This window comes from Manis javanica, chromosome 18 (assembly GCF_040802235.1).
Source record: "Manis javanica isolate MJ-LG chromosome 18, MJ_LKY, whole genome shotgun sequence".
In the NCBI taxonomy this organism is placed as follows: domain Eukaryota; kingdom Metazoa; phylum Chordata; class Mammalia; order Pholidota; family Manidae; genus Manis; species Manis javanica.
In genome coordinates this window covers 4002388-4007039 of record NC_133173.1, presented here as the reverse complement: position 1 = coordinate 4007039, position 4652 = coordinate 4002388, and the positions used below count along the sequence as shown (strand labels likewise).

The window sequence follows — 4652 nt, the reverse complement described above, 5'->3', positions numbered from 1 at the left end:
CCAGTGTGGGCTTGTTCTGTGTCAGCCATGCAGTGCAGACATACTTAGACTCGTCCTGTTTTTACAATATAAATATATTCTTAAAAATAAATAAAAATGTGTGTACTTAGATTTCAGGAACATATATTATGGTGTTTTCATTTTTTTTCTCAAATCACTTTTTGGTTTGTTTGGTCTGCGGAAAACAGAAAAGACTGAAAAGGACATACAAGAAATTTTTAGTTGGGAGTGTGATTTTTATATTTTGTGCATTACTAAAACTAAGAATGTCCAATTCTGAGAAAAGCCTTATTTTTATTATAAAATGAACATTTAATTAAGTGTATAGTTTTGATAAATTTTGACCTAGTATACACCTGTGAAACCATCACCACAGTCCTCGAGTCACTGAGCACGTCCGTCCGCCCCCAAAAGCTCCCTCCCACCCTGGTCTGAGTCTCCCCTCCCAGGCCCGCCCGCCCGCTGCTCTTTCTGCCACTAGAGAAGAATTTGCATCTTCTAGAGTTTCCTGTTAAGTGGAGTCATTCTTTTTTGGTTTGGCTCTTTTCCTATTTCTTTGAGATTCATAGTTCGTTCTTTTTTTCCTGTTGAGTTCCTATTCCATCGTATGGATATAGCACAACTTACTTGTTAACGTTTGTTCACATTTGGGTTGCTTGCAGTTTTTGGCTATTAGAAATAAAGCTGCTATGAACATTCATGAACAAGTCTTTGTATGGATATCTTTTTCTTTTGTGTAAATACCTAGGAGTGGAATGGCTGGATCATATGTATGGTAAGTCTATGTTTAACTTTTTAAGAAACTGCCAAACTGTTTTCCAAAGTAGTTGGGCTATTTTACATTGCCATCAGCAATACAAAGGTTCCAGTATCCCTGTATCTCCAATATTTGGTATGGTCAGTCTCAGTTTTAAGCCATTTGAGTAGATGTGAAGTGGTACCTTGCTGTGGTTTTAATTTGCACTTCTCTAATGACTAGTGATGGTGAGCATCTTTTCACCTGCCTCTCTGGTGAAGTACTTGCTATTTTTGCCCATTTTAAAAATTGGGTTTGTGTTCTTACTGTTGTCTTGAGAGCTCTTTATATACTCTGGATACAAGGCCTTTTCATCAGAGATGTTTTGCAAAGATTGTCCAGTCTGTGGCTTCTTTCATTTTTAACAGTGTCTTTGCAGAGCAGAGGTTTAATATCGATGAAATCCGTTTGCTCCTTGCTTGTGCTTTTGTTGTTCTAAGGAATCTTTATGTAACACAAGGAAGTTTTCTTCTAGAGGTTTATAAAGTTTTAGGTTTCACATTATGTCTGCGATCCATTTTGGCTCTGTGTGTGTCCTCCTATATGGTTCCAGGTATGGCTCTAAGTTTATCTTTTTTGCAGTTGTCAGCACTGTTGGTGGAAAAGGTCTGTTCACTGTACTGCCTTTGCACTTTTATCAAAAGTGAGTTGTCTGTATGTTTCTGTTCTATTGATCCACTTATCCGAAAGCTTGTACTACACTGCCTCGGTTACTACAGATTTATACTAACTCTGGAAATCAGGTAGTGTTAGCTCTCCAACTTTTGAAATTGAAGTTATTTTGGCTGCTCTAGGTCCTCTGCATTTTCATATGAGTTTTATAATCAACTTGTCAATTTTTACCAAAGAAACTGCTAGAATTTTTACTGGGATTGCATTGAATCTAGAGGTCAATTTGGGGAGAGCAGACATTGACACCCTGCAAGTCTCCCCATTTAGGTTTTCTTTTATCTGTCCCAGCAGTATTTTGTACCCATCATGTGTACAGATATTTCACATCTTTGTGAGATTTATCCCTGAGTATTTCATATTTCTTGATGCTCTTGTAAGTGGTATTTTCAAAGGATAATTTCTGATTATTACCTGCTTATAGAAATGCTGTGGTATATTTTTTTGTATATTTTTGTATATTTGTAGAATTTTTGTATATTGCTCTTGTATCTTGTAGCCTTGCTAAACTCTTTTAAAAGAAACATGAAAAGCACAGATCGGCTCTGCTGGGCCTCTCCAGCACTTAGCCGGCTGCTGACAAGCCTGCCTCAGCCTTCCTCTCGCCTGTGCGGAGCCCGAGGCAAGGCAGGAGCAAAAGCTTGGCGTTCCCTCAGGCTCTGAGTATATGGCTGGCCTGGGCAGGCGTCATGCCTTCTCAGTCCCCAGAACACTGTACGAGCTTTCAAAATGCCTTTCTGCCATGTGTATCCTTCCCCAACTTCTTTCTTCACAGGCTTTCTGTACTTCTGCTGTTTGTCCCAACTGCTGTCCCTTGCCCAGGCTGCCAGAGTCAGTACTTGAGCCTTTAAGTACGTTCAGCAAAACGCTACCCAGCCCGGGGAAGACCAAGTCTGGCAAAACAAAGGCCAGCTTTTGTGTTGGTCCTTCAAGGAAGCTGCCAGAATTGGGTGAGACCCAAAACACAGTTCTTGCAGGACTATATTCCCCCTCTGGTACTAGCAACCAGTGCCAGAAATGTGTGCCCTCGTCCTCATACCCCCACAGCACTGGTCTGCAGTGTGGGGAATGGTACATGGGCAACTTAAAACACCACAGCACTTAGCAAAGCAGCGGCTGCTTTCCTGTCAGGGCTTCCCCTGGCGGTTGTTTCTTTTTAACTAGATTTCTAGAGTTCTGTAAAAGTTGATTCCAAGAGTTTTTGCAAGGTCAGTAGTTGCATATATGGAGAGAGAGCCCTGGAGTTCCTTACACTGTTTCCAGTGATGTCCCTATTTTAAATGTTTATGTACCTAAAAACAGCTTCAAAATACACAAGACTGGTGGAACCAAAAGGAGAAATGGACAGATATACAATTAGAGCTGGAGACTTCGCTACTTCTCTCAGTGAGCCATAGAACAATTAGGCAAAAAAAGGGAAATGAATCTCACCATTAATCAGCTGGGCCCAACTGCAGAACACACTCCCCAGCAATGGCAGAAGACCTGTTCTTTCCAGGTGCACATGGAATAGTCACCCAGCCAGACCACACCCTGGGGCATGAAACAAACCTGAACAATTGTTTAAAAAATTGAAGTGATCAAAATGTTCTCTGACCATAATGGAATTAAACCATAACAACATGAAAACTCTCAGGAAATACCTATTTGGAAAATAGACAACATACCTCTAAATAAATCAAAGAGGACATCAAGAGAAATAAGATTTTAACTGAACAAAAATGAAAATACAATAATATCAAAATCTGAGATGAAGTTAAAGCATTTGTCAGAGGAAAGTTCACAGTATTAAATGCTTACCTTAAAAAAAGCATCTTGTGCTGATCAGGACAGATTGCTCGGAAGTTTTAAGCAGTAGTTAAGACTGGTCTTGCATTGTCAGTTTCTCATGTTTGTAAATTATACCTTTTCTTTCAGAAAGGTGTTCTTTGTTTTTAGCACTTCGCTTAGGCAGTCATCGAATGAAATTAATACTCCGAGGCAACACTTTTTACACACCATCTAGGAAGGCTCTGTGCCTGGAGGGTAAGAATAGAACAGTCCTGGGTTCTAGCTCTTCTTTTTTAAATTAATCTTTATTGATATACAACTTGTATTGGTTTTAAATATATAACAGTGGTTGAACAGTTACCCATATTATTAAATCCCCACCTCCTCTAGTATGGTCACTGTGTCAACATAGATGTTACAGAATCACTGAGTGTATTCTCCATGCTGTACTGCCATCCCCGTGATCAGCTTATATTATGGTTGACAATTTTTGTGCCCCTTTATGCCCCCCACCCACTCACCTCAACCCCTCCCTCCTGGTGACCACCAGTCCCTTCTGTGTCTGAGTCTCCTGCTGTTTTGTTCCTTCTCTTTTACTTTGTATTTATATTCCACACACAAGTGAAAATCACATGGTATTTGTCTTTCTCTGCCTTGCTGGCACAAATTCATGTGTAGCACCTAGCCCAGAACTGGTCTAGGGAAATTATTTCTGCAAGCTCTGGAATAAACGCTTACACAGCCTGCCCCGGGATTCGGCTGGTTTACACCATATGCAGATGTCCTGCAAGAACACCCAAACTAGGCAGTTCCAGGAAAGTTTAATGAAGGAGCTGCGTGCAAAGGTGTGTACAGGATGCAGAGAAACATAGGGACCAATAGGGGGTGCTGTTGCCGCACTTGGACACTTGGGTTTGAAGGATCTAAGGATAGAGAGGGTGGCTCAGGGTCACCTGATGGAGGCTAAGCTAGGACCTCTGGCCAAGGGACACAGAGGTAGTGACTCTACAGGCAGGAAGCCAGGAAAATAAAAATCTCCACATCATTCTCCTCTGATCTGCTGATGCTCCTCTGGCTGAACCCACCCAGAAGCCAGATGACAAGAGGGTTGCTGATATGACCCATACTAGGGACATGTTGTCCATATAGGTCAGCCTCCCAGTGCAGAGAGCCAGGAGAACAGTGGACCTAGAAAGGCCAATGGAAGTCACCCAGCACATCCAACCCCCTTTTCCCCCCCAGCAGCTTTCTCCACTCATTTCCTGCCAGGAAGGTTGTGGGGTGTGGAGGATGCAGATGGGGGAGATATGAGGAGTTTAATGGGTGTGGGTATAGAACTTCAGTACGGAATGAAAAAAAATGTCCTGGAGATGGATGGTGGTGACAGTTGCCCAACAATGTGAGTAGTGTACTTAAT

General features: G+C 41.7%; 1 protein-coding gene across 5 annotated transcripts in view; it reads right to left on the bottom strand.

Annotated features, from left to right (window-relative positions):
- The window catches only part of RCCD1 (RCC1 domain containing 1), a 31061-nt gene that overhangs the window by 14007 nt on the left and 12402 nt on the right, over nt 1-4652 (bottom strand). For 3 of the 5 annotated variants that reach the window (XR_012127190.1, XR_005056568.2, XR_012127186.1), the window contains 3 exons: nt 3266-3483; nt 2897-3016; nt 105-175 (listed from right to left, as the gene is read on the bottom strand). The gene's annotated coding sequence lies outside the window, so the exon portion shown is untranslated. Of the gene's footprint in view, nt 1-104; nt 195-2896; nt 3017-3265; nt 3484-4652 lie in introns of those variants that run through there. The other 2 variants (XR_012127189.1, XR_012127188.1) reach the window with 2 other exon arrangements.